The sequence below is a fragment of the Notechis scutatus genome, chromosome 7, assembly GCF_049901735.1.
Source record: "Notechis scutatus isolate UNSWTSFEM ecotype Mainland chromosome 7, rNotScu1.2, whole genome shotgun sequence".
NCBI classification, from domain to species: Eukaryota; Metazoa; Chordata; class Lepidosauria; order Squamata; family Elapidae; genus Notechis; species Notechis scutatus.
Window position 1 is genome coordinate 9,204,673 of NC_142015.1, and position 24,300 is coordinate 9,228,972.

Sequence of the window (24,300 nt, forward strand, 5' to 3'; positions counted from 1 at the left end):
ATTATGAGGGGTGTGTGTGTGATTATGCTCCATAACTTTTCTGCAATGTGATATAGCAGTGAGAATGGTGCTACACCAATCGTTATAAATTTATCTTTTTATTGATACCAATAACGTAACTTTCCATTCATTTAGTGGTTTTTCATGTAACATTTTCATGTTTTTTACATGAAAAACTGACATCAGCTCTAACATCAGATTAAGCGACAAGGTTCTATCTTTATTCGATATCTAAACTGCACTTTTCTCTTGTGAACTGCAGTAGGATCATCCTTGGGGAGATTCCAGCAATAATCGACAAGCATGGGCAGACTCCAATTTCCCTTGGTATCTTTTCTCCATGCCTGCGATATTCTGGTGGAATCTTTCCCCAGGCTCATCACTCACTGCCCCACAGTTCAAAGGGAAATAGTCTAAATGAGAGTGTAAGAAGTGAATTTTCAGTGGCATGTTTGTACCAAGTGCTTTATAGGACCTAAACAAATTTTCCACGTGTTTTTCAAAGTCATCTGCCTTGCTGTTCTCAAAGTGAACATAAATTTATACATTTCCATGTGGCACCATTTTCATTGTCCTACTGTACTTTGTGAAGGCATCATGAACATTAGACATTTCCCTCCCTTGTAGGCAAATATACTTACATGTGTACAAATATTGTGAAATATCTTGAAAACTTTAGCCAACCAGCACCTTTATCACCTGTTTTCTAATTCATCTAATCAAAATGTGTAAAATTAACACATTTTATCTTGGAGGTCGATAATTTCCCAAAATTTGTAGACCAGTGTAAGCAATAGACAGATAAATGAAAGAGCTGTAAGTTCTTGTGGAGTCTAGTAGTTGAGTGATTCAATGGGAGAATAGCATATTTTTCTTAAAGCCCTAGTAACTTCCTTAGATTTAACTCCACTTACTTCTAGCTGAGTACTTCCCCATGCTTTTGACATTGAAAGCATTGCAGGCAACACTTCTCCAGTCATATTAAAAGGAGACTTGGCTTTATCAAAGGTAATAATGAAACCAACTGTCGCTGCTATCCTTCCATCCTCAACTTCCAATGCTCAAGAAGTCTACCATATCTGAGCTGCAGAAACCTATTTTGCCATTCAGCTCTTCGTTGAGGAAGCTTCTGGTGTTATGTTTTCACTTTCAATCTAGGCTATAGCTCTAGAACTTCCTTGAACATCTCCCATCCAAGTAGGAATTAGGCAATTGCTACTTAGCTTTCTAACAATTCTGTAAGATGTTCCCATTTTCCATCCCATTCTGAAAATATACAACTGTGGTGACAATGAATAAGACCATTGTATTTCGAGGCATTTAGTGGCATGCTTTTATTTCTTCTTCATATTAAGAAAAGTCTACAATTTCAGAGCTCATGCTGAGCTAACCTGCTTGCTTTTTATTTTTGTTTGCTGAATAAAGGAAAAGTCTCTCTCTTTCTCTCTCTCTCTCTCTCTCTCTCTGTTTGTTTGTGTGTTTGTAGATCTTCACATAGGTGCAAAGCTTTTCTCATTTGTCATGTGAAGCTGAGTCAAGGTTTTGCAGTCTTGTGATCGTAGAAAGAAGGGCTATGAAATAATAATGCCAAGTTGTAATAAAAATCCTAGCATTGGCCTTTAAGTGGGGAGATTCTGAACAGAAATGAGCACTGAGTACTGTGGAAATTGGCTGTCCTTGGGATATCTCTGTTGTTATATTAAGGAGCTCCTGTCAGCTTATAAGAGATTTGTGTATTATCTTTCTTGGTATGTATGCTTTTTAAATATGTTGTTTACGCTATGTGTTTAAATCTGTTTGCTTGAGTTAAGCCTTAATAACAAAGCTTAAAATTGCTTTATTCACTGGTGTGCTTGTCTCTGGATCCAAAAGAACCAATTGTCTGGGCACCTGATCCCTGCCCTGGCACTTGGCAAAACAAAAACTTATTGGGTTGTGGATCATTATTGAAGCAATTCATTTTGTTCACCATTCCTGAATCAGTGGGCAACAACATCTTATAGGAGTGAAAAACACCTGAATAAATAAGTTAAACTTTAGAACTTCCATCCCATTGAGAATAGACCAGACTTAGAGAATGACAAATGCTGTTTGCTGGACAGGAAATTGAAACTGAAAAATGAAACAAGAGGAAAACATAACATGGAAAAGGCTTCCAAAGAGAACATGGAAGGAACTCTTACACACAACCATATTTTTGGCAAATTCCACCAACATTTGCAAAGAAAAATCAGGCAGAAAAAGTATGTGTCAGACCTCCTCCAACAGGTTACGTGAAAGAGAGGGGATTCCACATATTGATTCCGACTACCAGTAAAAGCTTCTTTGTTAAAGTCATCCCTTATTTTCCCCAAATGAATGGAAGGATTTTAAATAGAAGTCTTCAGAAGTCTTTGAGATCTGCCATATTTGCTTATATTTTCCAGGTTCACTCTGACCACTATTAACATTTCTGTAAGCTGTTTCTTAATTGCTATGGAGTATCTATTTTTATTCTGCTGTAATCCAGTATTTTACTGTCAAAAAGCCATAATGGGAATTTGGATTAAGATGTGCTAAAATATTGACTACTTGTTGTCATCCCTAGATGGTTACAACTTGAAGTTCCCTGACATTATATAGATTATTTGTGGCAAAACTCTTATATTGCAATATACCGCATTTCCTGAAAATGAGACCCAACCAGAAAATAAGCCCTAGCATGATTTTTCAGGATGCTGTTGGTTATAGCACTTGGACTCATCTGCACTGCATGGGCTGTGCAACCCCGGACACATCAGTCCCCGCACACTTGCCACCTCTTGTGCGTGTGCTGGGAATGTGTGGGGCTTGGCCCTTCCATGCCGGGGCCAGCATGGCAGGGCCGATCCCCCACCATCTCCAGTACCATGTTTTCCCCAAAATAAGCCCTAATGCATCTATCCCCTCCTCCCAGAGGGGAACAACAGAAACAGACCGTGAACTGGATGCGTGGGGTCTCTAACAGTATCCTGAATAATGGGGAGTGGGCTTCCTATAATCTTCTCAACTGTCCTTACCACTCTCTGTAGGGACTTTCTATCTGAGGCACTGCTGCCACCAAACCAAACAGGGATGTTTTTAAAAGGCTCTCAGTCATGCCTCTGTAAAAAGTGGCCAGGACAAAAGAAGAAAGGTGTGCTCTCCTCATCTGACACAGGATATGCAGAAGTCAGATGAGGAGAGCACATCTTTCTTCTTCTATTCCAATTGTGTCTCCTCCCTCTTTTCCATTTGTGTCTATTTATGCAGGATGACACATGTATCTATTTCTTTTAGATCTCCAGCATAGCATCCAGTTTCCTCAGAAATGAGATCTGTGGTTTAATAGGAAGGTTTTTCTTTAGCAAATGAATGGTGGTTTGCATATTTATGAGAAATGAAGATAATGGAAGAGAGATAATGGGTCAACATATGAAACTTGCATATTGTTCACAGAACATAAAGATATATATTTGGACACAGAAAAGTAACTTCTTGGTTCCACAATTTTGTGTTTTTATGGTTTGCTGACAATCCACTAAGTGATATCCCTGCATATCCATTTTGCTAGGTCCTGGACATTAATTTTTATTTCAGTTATTCAGATTTTTTTCCTAGCCATTGACAAAGTTGTAAACTGAAATTAGGAGCTGTGACTACATCAAAATGTTAAAGAGAATGTTCTTTTACTCAGTCCATTGACTTCACCATTTTTCTATCATTGGCAAGTGTCCGATAATATCAACTCTGAGGGCCAATCCTGATGTTTGCCTAAATAAAGATTGGATCCCTCAACTCACCTGATCTTGTATGATCTACTATATATGTAAAGAAGAGAAACAGAGATGAGCTTGATGTTTTTCCCCTTTCTTGTCATCTTCTACATTTGAACAATGATGGTCCTCAGATGTTTTCTCTGTCTACTGATGTTCTTTCCAATATTTTAGGACAGGGATCTCCAAACTTGACAACTTTAAGACTTCTGAACCTCAAGTCCCAGAATTCCTAGCCATCATGAAGCCCATGATTCTTCAAGTTGCCAAGTTTGGAGACTCCTGTTTTGGAACCTTGAAACGGAATGAATGAAGAGAGATATGTTCAGACTTATAACCAGAAGTTTATAGGGCAAGGATGAATGGATGAGGAGTGGTGGTGCCTCATATAAGTGAACATCTGTTTTTCAAGTTTTCACGGACGTCAACAGGGATGGAAAGTTTTCATACAACCAACTCTGTCCTTGAGGGGAGTCATTCTATCACTTCAAATTACATTTGCCTTTTCGCTGATTCAGTGATTGTATGTCTAAAACAATGGCACAATGGAGACTTTGCCTCTTGTTTTTCTTTGGCTTGCCAAAACATTTTTGCCCACCAGAGACTTTGGCATACCAATCAATTACAGACATTTCATTTGATTAGATTACAGATTAACAGAGTTGAAAGGGACTTGTAAGTCATCTAGTCCAACCCCCTACCCAAGCAGGAGACCCTACACCATTTCTGACAAATGGCAGTCCAATCTCTTCTTGAAAGCCTCCAGTGATGAAGTTCCCACAACTTCCGAAAGCAACTTCTGTTCCATTGGTTGATTGTTCTGTCAGAAAGTTTCTCCTTATTTCCAGGTTAAATCTCTCCTTGTTTAGTTTCCATCCATTATTCCTTGTCTGGCCTACAGGAGCTTTAGAAAATAGCTTGACCCCTTCCTCCCTGTGGCAGCCCCTCAAATAATGGAAGACCGCTATCATGTCTCCCCTGGTCCTTCTCTTTACTAGACTAGCCAAGCCCAGTTCCTGCAACCGTTCTTTATATGTTTTAGCCTCCAGTCCCCTAATCATCCTGGTTGCTCTTCTCTGTGCTTTTTCTAGAGTCTCAACATCTTTTTTATAATGTGGTGACCAAAACTGGATGCAGTACTCTAGGTGTGGTCTTACTAAGGCTTTATAGAGTGGTATTAGTACTTCCCTTGATCTTGATTGTATCCCTCTGTTAATACAATTCAGGATTGCATTAGGTTTTTTGGCTGCCGCTGCACACTGCTGGCTCATATTTAGCTGATTGTCCACTAATACTCCAAGATCCCTCTCACAGTTACTGCTATTTGGTTGTCTTATTACCCCCTGCCCTCAAATGGATTAGGATAAGGCTTAGATAGTGTACAGTTACTGCTGCTGGTTTATGTACCTGTGTCTTAATCAAAGAAGTATTCAATGCCACTTGATTATAACCATAGAAAAAAAGTGGAAACACTTTTTGGACGTGAGATTTTAATACTAGTGAGAGACAAAAAGGGAACCACAATCCAGGCTCTCTTCACAGTTATTTAAGAGAAAGTGTGTGTGTGTGTGTGTGTGTGTGTGAGAGAGAGAGAGAGAGAGAGAGAGAGAGAGACAGAGACAGAGACAGAGACAGAGACAGAGACAGAGACAGAGAAAGGAAGACAGAAGTAAGGAGAGGGCAATGGCAAATCATTTCCAAAATCTTGCCAACAAATGGCAAGGACTTGTCTAGGCATTTTGAAGGAGTTAACACTGACTTGAAAATGCATACACATACACACCCATACACATGTCACTACCACCACCATTTTATTTATTTTATTTGATTTATTTGATTTGTCAATCACTTACAAGATAATAGATATAAGTATAAACATGAGTAAGAATACAGGAAATAGGTACGAATAAATGAGGACAATAGGACAGGGATTGTAGGCACAATGATGCACTTATCCATCATCACAACAACACATAAACATTGATACACTTCACTGATGCAGGACATTTTCTGGGTACCATTCATGTTCACATGAATTCTTAGAGACATGATGTCATCTACCCCCAGCTCAAAGCATCAGTCATCTTTATTCTGGATTAAAATTGAGTTGCTTTGCACATTTATAACTTGAATGACATCATTCAAGTTATAAATGTGGGCAAAACAACTCAATTTTAACCTTTCCTAGTACCAATGATGCTTAAACTGATCACCACCTGGGAATAGAAGAATGGGGTCTTCAGCTAAGTACATGCTAAGGTCTTACACTCACTTCCCAGCCATAGAGATTATAAATATGGTCAAACACCTGTCAGTCCTGTCAGATCACAAAACAAGGGTGGGGTCCTCATTTACTCTTTTCTTCTTTCACTGGAAGCAGACCTGGCCTTGGATGATGAAAATGGCCTATTGGATTTTCTTTTGTGTCACATTCCCAACCCATTTGTTTGATGCTAAAGCCTGTTATTAGCCAATTCGTATTTCTATGGGAATTTCTCTCCCCCTTCTGCTTCCCCCATCTCAGATATAGCCAGTTTTAAATTATCCAAGGCTGTGCTGCAAATTCAGTGCTATGCACCTGAGACGTTATTTACAATCTAGAATTTAATAAGAATGGATTTAATGCAGAGATTTGTGTTTATTCTGATTAAAGCAAAAAATAAATAAAAGGTCTCCAGCTCGCTGCATCGAGTACTCTTTTATTTATTCACATATTACATTTAATTAAATATAGTAAAGAATATGACATTCACATATTTGTTTTCCCTTAGTTCTATCAGAAAGACTCCCATCACTTTTGATTATCGGTGCCAGAAGACACATGGGTTGGAAATATACCCCCCAAAATGGATAGAGCCTTGTTGCCAATAGACCATACATAAGGTCTTGTGTCTTTCTGCTTTTCTAATCTTCTGTTCCTAAATTTTATCAAATGTGTGCTGTAAGAAAGTGTAATCTGGATGGCTAACAGATGGCAGAAAATGGTGACTTCCTGGTATCATCTAATGCAGCAGCTCCCAACCTTTTGAGCACCATGGACTGGTTCCATGGAGAGAGGTTTTTCCATGGACCGGAGAAAGCATGGTTTCGTGTACTGCCTGCATCCCACAGATGGGGCTTCGCTTGTTTGCACGGCCAGGTTTCTGGCATGCAGAAGTGGTATTCAACAGTTTCAAATGAAAATTCTTCAATTGCGTCAGGAATCTGAATGTACTACATTTCCTGTAATGTGCAAAATTTAAGTGAATAGAGCCCTATTTATACCTTCCAGTGAGTTTTCAAATGTTTGGAAGAAGTCAGTGGGGAATAAGATCCATTCCCTCACTTCTTCCATTCAGTCCCAAACTACCTGCTATTTTAATTACATAGGGGAGCAACTGACTCGCTTGGGCTTAATTACTCCCAAATTAGCATATGGTGATCCTTACCTGTATTGAAACTATAACGGGTGATTTAAACCTTTCATTGCTGAAATGCTTCCTGCATAGAGTAGCAGAAAGGCTGGCAGGCAGAAACTCTTTACTGGCATCAGCTGAAATTGGCAGAAGGAACATAGATCCTCCTCCCAGATATGCCAGGAACCCAATTCAGACTGACTTCCTATGTACTTATGTGAAAAAAATATAAAAACCAGAGGGAAAAAATATAGAGAGGTGCTCATCTCTGTTTCTTAGCTGAGAAAGCCAGCGGTGTCCGAAGATGCTTCTGCGGTCATGTGGCCAGCATGACTATAAGACAAAACACACTGAATGCTGTTATCTTCCCACCAAAGTGGTACCTATTTATCTACTTGCATTTACATGCTTTCGAACTGCTAGGTGAGCAGAAGATGGGACTAAAACTGGAGCTCACATCTTAACCACAAGGCCACCCCTGCACACAGTCCAGCATCTTAACCACTAGGCCACCCCTGCACACAGTTAAATCAATGTAACTTGTAGCTAAACCTGCATTAAAGATGAGCATACTGTACCTTGGATGAAAACAGTGTTAACCCTCATGTGCAGACACACACAGAGAGAGAAACATGCAGGAGTGGGCTTCAACAATTTTAGCAAAGGGTTCTCTGCTCGGTTGCTGGGTGGGCATGGCCATGGTGGGTGTATGTCTCTCTCCTGCACTACGGCAGGAGGGGGGCGATTTTGCCCTCACGGGCTCCAGAGGCTTTCCTTGAGCCTCCAGGAGGGTGAAAGCAACCTCCCTGGGCTCCGGAGGCTCTCTAGAAGCTGGAAACGGGCCCATTTCTGGCCTTCCCAAACTTCTGGGAGGCCTCCCTGAGCCTCTGTGCATGCCCTGCACTGCATCCAAAGTAGGACATGTGGGGACTCCTGGGGGGGGGGAGGGGTGGTGCCAGCCAGGAGTGGGATTTGGGGGTTTTCTGAACTGCACAGAATTTATTTTTATTTTTTTTTGTAAATTTTATTTGAGTTTTCACAAAGAGAAAAAAAAATACAAATAAAATATCTTTTTTGAAAGCAGCATAATCCCGGGTTACATTTCTTCGTACAGACACAAATTCAGGTTCATGCTCATTTTTATATTCTATTCCATATCTTATTACTATTTTACATTTTCTGCATAGCTTCTCCCCTCTTTTAATTTTCTCAATTTTATTTTAATTATCTCATCTCAATTCAAATCATTGTATTTATATTTTTTGTCTGTCCTGTTTCAATTATCTATTATCTTTTCTCATTAAACAAAATTTCTCCTGTAGTTACTGATTGGAGTATGACGCCTTTATATCTTTTCCCTAAAGTTGTAACATTCAATATAATACATAACTTCCATTCGGATTCTCCTTGGTACATTCTTAAAATACACACTGTATCCTTAAAAAAAAGAGAAAAATTATAAATGTATATAATTAAAACAACATTCCATTCCAATTCAATTCTATCATTAATATTAATATTCATTAAAGTCTTAACATCTTTAACATTACTTTTCAATTAAATATCATACTTCTATGGGAACAATTATAAGCTTTCCATAGTTAATTCCCCCTCCCGCTTCACTTATATTTTATAAAACATTAACTAATTAAAATGTTCCCATTCCTTCCTAATTCAATTTTCTCATTTATTTTATTTCACTTATTTTATTCACAAACATTTCACTAAATTACACTAACTATTTTATCCCTCATTTTAATCATACGTTGTTTCCAATTTTCTAAAGTTATTTCTATTACTAATATAACAATACAATCTTATGTACCTTTACAGAATCCCTTTTTCAGTTAGATTTTCACCCATTATCTCTAAATAGGTCCTGTTTCTCTATATCTTGCTCCGGTCCTTTGTAACTTCTTTTCCTTTCCTTCTTCCCTCTCTTCTTCTCTCTCCCCTTTTTACCCCCTTGTCTCTCTACCTCTATTTCTCTCTTCTGTATTCCCCTTTTCTGTTGCTTTCCAGTATTATACTTATTTTTTGAATTATTTTTCTTTTCTATGGTTGTTTTTTTAAGTCTTAAATTCTCCATTCTCTCCCCCCCCCTTTCCTTTTTCTTCCCCACATAGAATTACTTGTTTATTAAAGATGGCTTCTTCTTTGTCCCAGTCTTCTTGTTTTGCAGACATTTCTTGTTGTTTCTCATAGTTCCAAATCTCCATTTCTAAGAATTGAAAAACGAAGCCAAAAGAACCCTTCCCTTCTTGTGCATCTTCTTTGTACTTTTTAAGTTCCATTTTCAATTCATCCAAGAGTAATGCCATTGTATAAATTTTTAAACAAGCACCCGATTAATTTTAGTCATTCAAATGTAATAACCAAGAATCCAAAGATCACCAAATAATCCAAATACACGCAAGCTGTTTCATTTTTTCTCTTTTTTTTCACTTTCTCTTCCTGGGGTTACTACTTAGTTGCAAAATTTCAGTTAAAATGTATCTTTTAGAAGTCTTGTTGAAGTTTTACTTTAGATTCTTTTTAATTCCAGGCAGTCTCCTTCCTCTTCCAGATCCTGCCCTTATTCTTTTTCTCTCCCTTCCTGCTTATGAAAAAGAAAGTTTTTAATGTCCAGAAATCTTTATTATCTCTTTGGCATTTTGTTTTATTTTCAGCTTAATTGCCTATTAATGCCAAAGCGGATTTTTCTGATTTCTTATTTAAGTCTCTTAGTTGTCAGTATAGGGAAGTATAGTGAAGGAGAGAGAAGAAGAAAAAAAAAGCCAAACCTTTCCCTCCTTCGCTGCTTCCAACTCTTCTTTGGGAGCGATGTTATTTTTTGTAAGTTTAAATTCCAGGGTACCTTGGTTGTTGCTTTTACAATTTAACCCAGTCAGCCAAAACTTTCACTTCTTATCTTCCTCCTGCATGTTCTTTTCCGGTCGAGTTCTTCTTTGTGGTGGCCATTTCTGACCACTGCTGCAACTGCCTTCGGGAAAGGGAGTAATGGCCAGCTGAGGAGGAGAGATGCGGCTCTCCTCAACCCTGCTGGCAGTCTCCCCCCTCTTCACCACCTCTACAGGGTGGCTTAGCCCTGAAACCAGCCAGCTTGGAGCACTCCAGCAGCGAGCCCAGACAGAAACCACGCACGATCGCGGATTTCTGTCTGTCGCCGAAGCCCTTCAAACCGGAAGCCCCAAACTGCACAGAATCTTAACTAGGGGCTCTCCCAATCCCTGTGAATCCCCAGCAGCCCACCCCTGGAGACATGTGTTATCATGTGGCATATTTTTTTTCTAAAAAGAGAAATAATAAACACCTTTATACTTTGCCAGTCATTCTTCCCCTGTCATCCTGCTTTTCCAAACCAGGTATCAACTGCTGAAGAGCCTGCTTTCTTTATCACTCAAGTGAATGATTAGGGAGTATGAAAATTCAACCCAGCACAAGCAGCCCTAACAAAGGGCACATTTTCAAACAAAGTAGAAGGCCCCCCTCCTGCTTCCAAATAAACCTGATCGATGTCAGAGAATCCACAGTGTTCTGCCTTAAATCTCCCTCTTTGACACTGGATTAAACAGAAAAAGAGTTACGTCTCTCAAAACCATATAAATGCATATCCCATGCTGCAGAAACAGAATGACAAACAGCTTCTGGTAGAAGGGAGAAGGACGTGCTAGATCTAAGGTCTGTGAACACATGTGTGCACAAATCTTGTTATGAAAATTCTCTGGCACTTTTCACTGGGGAGAAATGAGTGAATAAATGCATACAGAATTACACAATTCTTAGGAAAAAAATGTCTCTTGTCTATAATACCAGAAAAGTAGCCAAGGCTTGTATGCTCAATGCTCATCTGCAAATGTTGCCACTTGTTCTAGTCCTCAACTTACAATCATTCATTTAGTAACCATTCAAAGTTTCAGACACTTACTTATAACTGGTCTTTGCACTTATGACTATTGCAGCATCCCCATGGTCACGTTGTCAACTGTCCAGTTGGTGAATCCAGGAAAAGACATTATTTTAGCAAGAGTACAAACTTTACTGAATAAATCCACGCTGGCACAGAAGAAGCGAAACCAGCTGTGGGCTTCCCACTCAAAAGCAAGCATAGTTCATTCCCCCTTTCCCCATGGGCTATTCACAATCCATTACGTCCACCAATCACTTCTGTTCATTTTGTTTTGGGAGCCAGCCAGCCACCTATGGCATCTCCTGTGGGTGTCCTTGAGAAGGGGATCAACTTCTCACAGGAATCGAGGATGCTTGGACACCATCCCCCCCACTATTATGACCCATCATCTGCCAGCAGAGCTAGCAGCAGACTCAGACAAGGAGGAGGATGAGGGAGAGGGAGGGCCCAGGCCAGCACTGGTGCCTTTGAAAGGCTGTGATAAAGAAACAGCATCAGAGACAGAGGCAGAGCTGGGACCTTCTGTCCTCCCTCAGGCAGAGAAGCAGCTGTCTTTGGGGCCTGAGCTGAGTGAGGGAGGAACAGATGGGGCCCATCCCATATGCATGTATGCACAGAGAGGAAAGGAGAGGAGAGCAAAGGAAAACAATAAGCCAGATCTCAGGGAGAGGCAGATGTGGACAGTTCTTACTACTGGTTCTGTAGGCATGGCTTGGTGGGCATGGCATGGATTGGTGAGCGTCGCAGGGGAAAGATACTGCAAAATCCCCATTCCCTCCCCACCCCACTAACCTGCTTTCCAGCTCCATTCTCCTGTGCAGGGCAACAAAAGAAGACCCAGCTGAATACCTGATGACGTGGATGCTTGCCAGCCCCTCCCTGTCTGGGAAATAAATAGGAGGGGTTTGGGAGAGGCTGGTTGTCGCAGACAACCATTCTGTGATACAGCAAGCAATTCAGATTTCTAGGCTGGAACCAGGTCTGTTGGGATTTTTGTTTATCCACATGAATAAACAGTTCCTACCCTGTTTGAAAAGGGATTTGTTTTTACTTGCAAGTAAGTGGCTTATCATTACTTGCTAAGGCTGGGTCAGAATATCCATCTTTGCATTCCAGTCCATGACCTTCCTATTCTTTTCCAAGCTGTGAGCAGAGCGGAATATAGAGGAAAGTTCGAGTCAGGCTTGACACACGTCATCAAAATTTGGCAACTGCCATGCATTTATAATAGTCACTCCATCCCAGGATTGCCATTTGCAATCTCCCAGCTAGTTTCCAACAAGCAAAGTCAATGAGGGAAGCTGGATTTGCTTAACAGCCACGTGATTCACCTAACAACTGCAGTGATTCCCTTAAAAGGGAGGTCAAAAAAGGTCGGAAATCTGGCACAACTCACTTAAAACCTCCTTGCTTAACAAGGGGAATTCTGGTCCCAGCTGTGATCATAAGTCGAGGACTGTTGTGGTTCACTGGCAGCAGGTTCTCGGAGAGCAAGGACTCAAATGAGGGGCCTGTGTGTTATGCAGGGATGGGGCCCGGATCATCGGGGAGTGGAATGCTGCCTTTGGAGGCTGGCAGCAATGATGAAGGGGTCCCTGAGGAGCCTGTGCCCAGTGCATTTGTGTGCAGGGCTGTTCGAAGGAAAGAGCAGCTGAAGCAGCACAGGCAACTCGGAAGTAAGGCTGCAAGGGAATGGCCCCTCCCTTAAATAAAAGTATTTTATCCTAAAATAAAATGGTCCCTCCCAAGATAAAAGCCAGCTGAGAAATGAGTTCTTTGCAGGAAGCAAAGATGTTTTGCTTCCTGCAAAGCCTTGTGAATGTTTGGAGTATCTTGGTTGGTGTTTAGAGACTCTTTGTGTTTGAAATATTTCTTAGTAACTTTATTCTTGGCAGCCTTGCAGAACCTTGGCAAGGCCCATTCTTATCAGAGGCAATTAGTTTGAAACAGCCTCTTAACCGTGAAGGAATGGAATTCATAAAGAATCATTAAAAGTTTTTGCTGTTACCTCTGTTTCGTGTTTGTTTCCTTGGAACAAGGTTTGGGTCAGAACAAGGACTAACTATAATCAAAGTAAAATTATATGTGGTTCCCTAACTTGTGCCTAAGCCAGGGATGTCAAACTCAAGGCCCGGGGGACAGATTTGGCCCACAGGGTATTTAGATCTGGCCCATAGTGCTACCCTGGAAACAGTGAAGGACCGGCCCGTGGTGCTTCTGCCAGCGAAAACGGGCTCCCGAGCTCTGTTTTTGGCTGCCACGGCCTCCTGCAACCTTCTGCCAGTGAAATTGGAGCTTGGGAGGGCCAAAGCTCCATTTTCACTGGCAGAGGGTTGCAGGAGGCTGTGGCAGCTGAAAATGGAGCTTGGGAGCCCATTTTCACTGGCAGAGTGCTCAGGCCACCCCAGTCACCCCCGACAGGAGGGATGTTGACCTGGCCATGCCCCCCTGCCCCCCCTGAGGTCAAACACAGCCCTGATGCAGCCCTCAATGAAATCGAGTTTGACACCCCTAGCCTAAGCCAACTTGCTTCACTTACCAAACTCTATAGAATTTCAACTTAAGCTTTTTTTTAAAGGTGCTAATGCTACCTGTCCAAAAATGTCTACAAATATAATAAATGTTATAAAGCTTTCCCCATTTTTTTCAGTGGCTGTAATTGGTTTTGAGGAAAAGAAAATACCCCCACTTGGAAAACATACAGTATGTTAGATGGGGGTGATTCTGTAGCCACCAAGTAATAAACTAGAAACAGGGTACATGACAATTTGGCCATGACCCAACAGTAAAATCCAAAATATCAGTAAAATAAATTTTTAAATCACTTAAATTTGAGATAGAAAATGGAAGTCAACTGTGCAACTGTGAAAAATTGAGTTTTTAGCACAGGTGTTTTGAAAACCTCACTGTCTATTATTCTATAAAATAACTCACATTTTTCTAACAAATTGCAAAAAGACTGAAAGCATTAAGAATACAGCCAGTGACTGAATTTTTATGACTCCTGATTTTTTTTGAGAAGTTGCCAAGAGTCTGAATTTTGATCATGTGACCATGGGGATACAATGGTCTTAAGAGTGAAAAAAAAAACGGTCATAAGTCACATTTTTTTCAGAGCCATTGTAACTTTGAACATTCACTAAACGAACTGTTGTAAGTCAAGGTCTACCTGTATTGTCTTAAAATATCTATATCTCTGAACCAGTTGAGAGTCAATGCATTAGAACTTTGAGTTATGCAGCCTACTGCATGTCATTAATATTAATCGTTCGAGTAACCTAGGGATTTTCAGACACTGGAAGCTGCACAAACCCTTAAAGAAACAGCACCAGGGACCAGGTGGGTCGGCATGGTTAACAGAGTTAATAGAATAAGAGGGTTGGAAGGGACCTTGGAGGTCTCCTAGTCCAACCCCCTGCTCAGACAAGAAACCCTATACCATTTCAGACAAATATTTTGTCCAATCTCTTCTTAAAAACTCCCAGTGTTGGAGCATTCACAACTTCTGGAGTCAAGTTGTCCCTCTGATTAATTGTGTAACTGTCAGGAAATTTCTCTTTAGTTCTAGGTTGTTTCTCTCCTTGATCAGTTTCCACTCATTGCTTCTTGTCCTGCCTTCAAGTGCTTTGGAGAATAGCTTGACTCCCTCTTCTTTGTGGCAGCCCCTGAGATATTGGAAAACTGCTATCAGTCACCCCTAGTCAGGAATGGTGGTGTTTAGTAGAACTCCTTCATTTAAACTTTAGAAAGACCTTTGTTCAATAATGCAATAACTCCATTCCTGATTTGACTCCAAGCATTGTATGATTTGCTACTTTAGAAACCTTTTCTTTCTGATTCATCGTTATTGTGCTCATCCAAATAATAGTTGGCAAGTGTTAGCCAAACCAGGAAGAAAGTTAATAGCACAAAGTGAAATATTTTCTCTTGCAAGAGTGTTCTTTCACAAAAAATATACTCATAGCTTCTTGATGGTGTGACAGTTCTGGCTCCCATTTTTCCAATTGCTTCATTGGCAGTTCTGTGGTTTTCAAACACTATCATTTACTTTACTGGATATATCCAGCCCACAGTAACATAATACTTCAATGACAAATATGAGTTGTAATGGATTAAAAAATTAGAGCCCAGAATCCTCTGGGACCAAATGTGTCTCAGGGGTTTTAACAAAATATTATGTGCTCAGTAGGATTAGTTTTTCCCAGGACAAAAGGATGATACAAAAACAACGACTTGCTTCATTAATAATTTTTAACGCATTAACTAACATGTTAATTTTGTATATTTGGCATTGCTGTGCATCATGATTAAATATATAAACATCTTTCTTATTCTAAATTTAAAATCTCTCCCTTCAAGGACTGATTGATCTTAAAAAAAATAATTTAAAAAGTAGAATAGAGAGTGAATGTCTTTGCTTTTGATTTGCCCATGAAGGTAAAATACATATGAACCAATTTTGATTTGCTCAGATTGAAAAAGAGAGGCCTTGAGCATTATTTGTAGTTTTGCTTGTGTTGAAAATAATCATCTTTAGCATTATTCCATCTGGCACTAAATAAAACATTCAGGTGATTGATGTTTTAAGCAAGACAGGGGCCTTGTAAACAACACGATAGATCAATTCTCCATCATAATATGATCTTGTTATCCAACTGACATGATCAACAAACAGTATTGTTTTTACTGATTTAGCAATGTGAATTTGACCTGTACCAAATTTAAATTCAAGAGCAATCTTCCCCTTCCTCCCGCTTTTCCTCCTCCTCCTCCTCATTAACACAAAATCAGTAGTTGTCTCTTATGCATCTTACTTACGGTATGTTCTCCATAGTGGCATCTACACTGCCTTCCAGGGGTGGGATTCCACAGGTATAACAACCGGTTCGGTGATTGCATTTAAAAAAGCTCTAATACATACCTTCTACAGCAGACCCTGTGAATAAAACAGCTGAGGCGCAACAAACCGCTCTGCCATACGAATCAGCTGTGCTCTAAAAAAAGAAAATAAAGCACAGGAAAGAGCAGGGGCAGGGAGGTGGGCCCACATGCTCATTGCAGTGAACCTGTCATGCCCCTGGTGGGGACTGACCCAGAGGAAGAGGAGGAACAGCCAACAGGGAGTGGAAATGTAGCTCCAGAGGTGGTGGAGGAGGGTGGGGAAGGGCAGAGGCCAGCTGAGGAGGACCCAGGCCCATCTCTTATCCATCCTAGGGCACACAGGGAGGAGAGGATCAGGGTAAAATGTGGTCTACTCAGGAGGAGAGGGCCATGATCCTCTTCATGGGTTGCAGGTGTGAGATCTGCATAAAAGGTTGGACCTGCGTGCTAACAGATGCTGGAGACAAATTAGTGTTTTATTCCTAAAGAAGGTTTATCTTGGTTGGCGTTCTTCCAATGGACTGCACCTGGTTATCTTCCTGAAGTTGGCAATTATCTATCCTGGTCTGTCCTGGAACTTTATTCAGTGTGGTTTGTTTTTGGTTTTTGCTTCGTTATCGGCTCTTTGAATTTGAACTGTGTTTCTTTCCTTTGAAATGTTATTTTGAAAATAGTTTACTCCTCCACTGTGAACAATTAAACAGTGAAGCCAAGTTGAAGGCATTAAAGGGATTTTATTTACGTTTTGGTTTTTGTTATATTTCTGAGATACTCTGGGTCATCACAGAACCGGTTCACTACCAGTGATCTTTGGAGCAAGGGGTTCATTATCATTTCTTATAATATTATATTATTCTTGAATCAACTGACAATTTGCATTTCAAAAAATTCCTTTGTTTATAGCAATGTTCTACCTATCTGTATAATATTTGCCAAATAACATTAAGTAGCATTTATGTTTGCTTGTTTGTGTTGTTTTTCATCTGCTGGAAAAATAAACAGATGTCTAGCACCAATAACAAATCCATACACAAGCACTCAAACACACACATATATGTATCTATTTATTTACTTTTTGCCTCTCTGCAAACATATTTGAATACACAGCAGTCTAACCTCCTCCCCTTTGCCATCTGTTATGTGATTAATTGAATAAAATGTAATACAGTGTGAAAAATGCAGGAGGAAGATGAAATAGCTTGGAAAAAAAGAGCTAACTAATTTAACTGATTTAGTTTAACTTAAAGAGGAAGCTGACACTGTGATGGGAGAATGCTTAGTATATGGTACACCTGCAGAAACTTAAAAATGTTGGTTGATAAATGGAAGGGAAAAAGCAGATCTGATTAATATTTGAATAGGGGATGCGATGGCTCAGTGGTTAACGATGCTTAGTTTGTCAGCTGGGGAACTGACAACCCAGGTTTGAGACCCGAGCTCTGTACAATGGGGTGAGTTCCCGTTACTTCCCCCAGGTCCTGCCCACCTAGCAGTAAATTGTATACAATTTAGGCTAATAGGTACCATTTCGGTGGGAAGGTAACAGTGTTCTGAGAGCCTTGGCGTATAGTCTTGCCAGTCACACAAGTATGGAAGTGTCTTCAGATAATGCAGGTTCCCTCAAGGAACAGAGATGAGCACTGTACCCTAGAATCTTTATTTATTTAATATTTAATATTTAGACCAATACTCGAATACAGTTCATCAGTCTGGAACCCTCATTACGTATCTGATATTAGCACAATTGAGAAAGTCCAGAAATATTTCACAAGAAGAGTTCTCCACTCTTCTACTCGTTGTAGAATACCTTATGCCACCAGACTTGAAATTCTAGAACTAGAAACCTTGAATTACGTCTTCGGTCTGACTTAAGCATGGTATATAAAATCATACATTGCAATGTCCTACCTGTCAATGAATACTTCAGCTTCAACCATAACAACACAAGAGCACACAATAGATACAAACTCAAAGTAAACCGCACCAAACTTGATTGCAGGAAATACGACTTCAGCAATAGAGTGGTCAATGTCTGGAATACTCTACCCGACTGTAGTCTCTTCCCCAAACCCCAAAAACTTTAACCTTAGACTGTCTACTATTGACCTCACCCCTTTCCTAAGAGGTCTGTAGGGGCGTGCATAAAGCGCACCAACGTGCCTACCGTCCCTGTCCTATTGTTTCTCTTATTCTTTTATTTTTCTTATATGTACCCATTTCATGTATTCACAACTATGTATACACTTATACTTATTATCTTGTAAACAATTGGCAAATCAAATAAATAAATAAATAAAATAAATAAATCAAATATGACTGGATAGCGAAACCTTTACCTTAGTATTTGAATAGGAGACTGCTCAGAAATTTCAGGGCGGTAAGTTGGACTGTGAAGTGAGGAAGTATCCTGAAGGAAGGCAATGGTAAATCATATTCCTGCTACAGAAAGTCCCTAAAGACAATAGGAGTCCAGCTTAATTTGAGAGACACTTCATTTGACAAAGATTGCAAAATGGAAAAATGGAAATTGAGGTCTGTAAAAAAATAGACATAGCCCTTGCTCAAAAGTTGGCTCTCGTCTCTTTCCTGGTCATAAAATGAGCAGACTCTTCATGCAACAGCAAAGTTAAATAATTAATTTAATAGCCCACATTGCAATATACAAGGAGTCCTTGGCTTAACAACCATTCATTTAGTGACCATTTGAAGGTGCAACAGACCTGAAAAGAAAAAGGGACTTATGACTGATTTTCACACTGATGACTGTTGCAGTATCCCCCATGGTCATGTGATCCAAATTTGGTTGCTTGGCAACTGGCATGCACTTATGACAGTTGCAGGGTTCTGGGCTCATGTGATCACCATTTGTAATTTTCCCAGCCACCTTCTGACCAGCAAAGTCAATGGTTAAAGCCCGGTTCATTTAACGGACATGTGATTTACTTAATAACCACTGCAGTGATTCACGGTGGCAAAAAAGGTTTTAAAATGAGGCAAAACTCACTTAATAACTGCCATACTTAGCAATGGATACTTGAGGCTCAATTGTGGTTCTAAATCGAGGACTGCTTGTATACGAAAAATATGAGCTTGGTTTCTGTAAGCAGACTTTTCCCATGATAGATTCTATTAAATCTATTGTTTTTGTAAAAGAAGAATAGGTTCAGGCAGCCAGATGACTTTTAAAATGTTGCAGTGCTTCCAATTACTTCATGGTTGTTAACTTTAGCTACTTCATGTGGCATTGTCTTATTTTTGATTTTGAGTGATTATTCTGACTCTCCTGTTGTTGTTTTTTAAACTCCAGGATTCTATTCCCTACTTCAAAAATAAGAAAGCAGGACAAATTTGGAACTGTTTTGTTTTAAATTAAAATGCCTTTTTCAGAAGGAGAAGGAAAAAGAAAAATATAGATAGGGAGGGAAGTGAAGGAGAAGAATATATTGGGAAGAGCTGCTTGCATAAATTAAGTAAAGTAATACACTACAAAGCATGTAACTTGAAATTCATTTGGATATGTGGTCATCATAACTTCATCTTAATGGAATCAACTTCTCCCATCAGACATGACCGGTTCAAAATATTGAGTGGGTGATTGGCAGATCAAAAACCCTCCAAATCTGTCTTCTTGCATCTAGAATGAATATTCTAAATATTCAGAAGGGTTGGATTACCATGGACATCCCATTGTGTCTGGAAGAATGATAACTGAGATCCATTACTTCTGAAAGTACCTGCTTAGGGAAGATATTTCAATGTACTTTAGGACAGAAGTCAGAAAATTCAACAGCCCCCAAATTGGAGGTTACTTGTACAGTTTTTACTTCACAGAGTTTTAAAGAACACAATTGCTGAAAGTCAAATCAGGAAAGGAACTATCCAAACAGCATGTGTGCCTTATTGAATATGGATGTAAATTTGCCATCACAGAAAGCCTTTTCAAGTAAGTCAAGATCTTTATCATGTAGGTCAATCAGTTTAGTCAAGACAGAACTGACAATTGAATGTGATTTCATCGCCTTTCCTCCTCCCATCCCCACCCCCAAATATTTTTCAACTATAGCTAAACTGAACTTTTCTAGCAAAAGTAAGGCACTGGTTTGATAAGAATTTGAAATGGCAATCAGGAATTCTCCCCTTCCCAAAATGTCAGCAGAATTGCAACTACCTAAACTAAAACCACATATAGATGAATGAGGTGCATGTGTCGCATAAGAACATGGAGAGAATTTACACTATGTGCCTTTGATGTCTCATCTGAATGTTATGAGTTTCACTACGTCCTGGTATCTTTGCCTACTCTTTGCCTGACCCGTTTTAAAGATTTTTCCTGATGAGACTAGACTGACTGAGCAATCAGTAGTGCATGCCATGGCCACTAGTCTCTGGAAACATACATTGTACAACTTCTTCAAATCAAGCTTCAGTTCTACTGATTTCACAGATACCCCCAGACAGTTTTCTCAGTAACAATATATAAATGTTTGCCATTGTTTTCTTCTGGAATTTCTTTTAACTTCTCCCTAATTTTGAATAATTTATATTTGATATTATTTTGATTTCTAGAGCCACCCTCTCATATATGACCCTGATGGATTTGCAAGTGGTAAAAACAATGAACAGGAAGCAATTCATATCCAATAATGGACTTATACACTGTTCTAACTCGGAGCCAGATTTTTTTTGGGCTTCGTAGAATTTTGTTCTAGAGAGCAATTGCAATACTGAGAAGACTTATAACTCACAGCACTTGGATTCCTAAATTTACTTTGATTCCTGAACCCAGAAAGGTTAGCCAAATGCTACCGCCTCCTGAGAGATTAACTAGGCAGTTTTTAAAGCCCTGATAAGGAAGAGAACATTCGTTTGAAAATTTCTTCTTCTGTGTTATTAAATGCTGCTTTGTGAGCAAAACAGAATAATGAACATGTACATTTCCTTCTCTTGTAGAACACATCCCCAAATCTTCTCCTTTCCCTAGCTATTTGCCTCTGAATGAGTTTTCTGGAGAAACAAGGGATTCCTTCAAAAAGCAAGATGGCCCAATTTTTACCTGCCATTATGAGGAAAAAGACATATTTCAAACAATGATAGACATGGATGCTACCTGCTAGCTCGCTAGTGTCCGTTAAAGAGTAGTCTTCAGTAAAGCTGGAAATATTTAAAAGTGTTTTGTCCTGTTCCTATGGTAACCCTGGATATCCTGAGATGCAAAGAGAATTTTCAGAGTAGAATTTGATGATGAAATGTGATGTCACTGCAGAAGGCAAAGAGCAGATAGCCAAAGATGGCTATCAAAAGGTAGGCTTGGGAGGAAAGAAAGCATCCATTCTTTTTCTTGGATGTACTCATATATTTGGTATTTTATTCAGTGGTGTTTCATGTCCACTTCCAATAGATATTTTTCAAAGTAATTTTTGACAGAAATAAATTTTTAATTCTGTTTTCTCATCACATCTAAAGTTTAGCAGGGGGACTGATAGAATAGAGGAAAAGAAATAGTGATCACAAAGCAAGAAAACAAATATCTTGCTTTATTTCTGTGTGGACAAGAAGACATTTTGGTGTCCTTTTAAATTTTTAGCAGGAATATCAACTCCTTGGGGGATGCCTACTTTTGAGTCCCCAAATATTTTTCTTTGAAAGAAGCTTCCAATTAGCAGTGTGTAGGTAGGGGTACATCTTTCAAACATCTTAAGGGTGACTGAAGGCTAAACTACTAAACTTCATGATAATCTCAAATCCACCCCCCATCTACTTCTAAGGAAACTGTAAAAAGAAGGATAGTGCTCCTTTCTTTCCAACAAATTTATCTCTATTTTTGAGGGGCATCAAAGTCAATAATCCTGGAAATGGAAGATTATGGAGAACCTTGCTACTTCAAATAGCAAATATCAGCTACCTGGTATACAGCAGCAACAACATGTTATTAAGGCAATCAAATCTGGTTTTGCAAAAATCTAGAACACCACTCACTGCACAGCAAGGAAACACAGAAGATTCAATATGGCATTCATCTGAATTTTATGTTCTGTCAATATGAGCAATACTAATTTGGTTTTCAATGCAATTCAAGATCCTGGACTTAGCATTTAAAAGCCTAAATGGTTCATTCTGCTATGAGATTTTCTAGATCACTCAGAGTTGTCCTGAGGAATGTCTGAAATGTTTTTTCTGTATGATTATTCCAAATATGCAAATTTCAAATATCAAACCAATCCCCATTCTTTCAGCTTTTCCAACAAGATTTGGAATTTTTAAATTACTTTTTTTAAAAAACTGAAATAACAGTTGATTTTGATGTTTTCTTACATGAGCACTTTTTATCTGATTGGAAACATTACTGTAGATAAATGAAGAGTACTTTCCATATTTTTCTAGTCACAGGAACTGACTCTTTGAACTTCATCTCTCTTTCTTAATATTTAATCTAGTTGTTATGTCCCCTCTTAAAGAATAGGAAATGTAATTTAAAATTACCCTATTTGAAATTTCTTAAATCCAGTGTCACTTCTTGTCAAAACTGAAGATGAGCTTTTCAAGAGACTTTAGCCAAGGGTCCCGAGAGCCCAGTGATGTTAAATTTGCTGTTAAGTGAGAACATTAGCAGAAGCAAAGTTTATGTACTATTAATTGCCTATTACTGTTTTAAAGACACACACACACACACACACACACACACACACACATGGAGGGGAGAGAGGGGGGAGGTAGAGAGAGGGAGAAGGAATCGAAATGAACTTCCCTGCAATCTTTGTTTTAACTGTGAATTTAATTCCTTCTGCACTTTTATAGCTACTTAAATTTCCACATCATTTGCAGTTGCGAAAATCCTTAGCAACTGTGTAACGTATTTGAAAGAGGAGGGGAAGATTATCTTTTTATTATGTCTCACTAAGGGTGAACATGAAAAAAATTGTACATGAGGTGGAGGAAAATGTATGGCAAATTAAACATAATAGCTGACCACCAGAGTGTCACAAAGTTGTAGTAAATGGCATGCTTCTTTGGTTTAGGAAGAACTGGGTTGAAATAACCACTCAGCTACAATGATCCCTCGGTGTCCTTGGGCTCAGCACCCACTCTCAGCACTCTCAAACTCACAGATTTGAATTGGGGAAACATAGGAGAAGTGCTTTCTATAACATCCCAAACTCTTGGGTGGAAGAGAAGAATATATATCAGATTAGAAAATGGACAGATAGTGGGAAGAATAGATTATATATTATAGATTAAGAATAGATTATATATTATAGAGTTGGAAGGGACCTTGTAGGTCATCAAGTTGAATTCCCTACCCAAGCAGGAGACCCTACACCATTTTTGACAAATGGCAGTCCAATCTCTACTTAAAAGTCTCAAGTTGTTCCCACAACTTCTGAAGGCAAGCTGTTCCATTGGTTGATTGTTCTCACTGTCAGAAAATTCCTCCTTATTTCCAGGTTGAATCTCTCCTTGTTCAGTTTCCATCCATTATTCCTTGTTTGGCCTTAGGGTGCTTTAGAAAATGACTTAACCCATTCCTCTCTGTCTGCAGCTCCTCAAATATTGGAAGACTGTTATCATGTCTCCCCTGGTCCTTCTCTTCACTAGACTAGCCATGCCCAGTTCATGTAACTGTTCTTCATATATTTTAGTCTCCAGTCCCCTAATAATCCTGGTTGCTCTTCCCTGCACTTTTTCTAGAATCTCAACATCTTTTTTATAGTGTGGTGACTAAAACTGGATGCAGTAGTCCAGGTGTGATCTTACCAAGGCTTTATAGATATATGTCAAATTTGTCAAAGGTGTCTAAAGGATGAATCAATCATCCAGGCCAAAGGTGTCTAAAGGTTGAATCATGGCAACTGGACCAAACTTTGTTAATCTGAGATGTTTTATTGCTCATCCAAGCAACTTCATCAGCCAGAGGGAAATTAGTTAGGCACAGAGTCAGAGAGTCCTTGGAATGTACCAACTCTTGCCAAACCAACTTCAGGGGTTTCTCCCCAAAATGGCTTGAAATATATCAATCAGGACTCAATCATCCAAGCTAAAGGTGCCTAAAGATTCATCAAACCAAAAAGGGAACAAAAAGATAAGAGCACCTCCCCACCGGCAATCAAACACCCAGATGAGCAGAGATTAACATCAAGATTAATAATCAAGAAGCAAAAAATACCCAATCAAGGAACTAGCTAACAGTAAACGTTCAACAAAAGAACCACCAAAACCACTTCCACTAATACTGAGAGGGCAAGTCATTGGAATATACAATGAGAGCTAATCCCGCTCCCTACTATCACTGATGTTGGCTACTTTGGGTAATAAAATAACTCTAAGAAAACAACCAAGTTCAGAG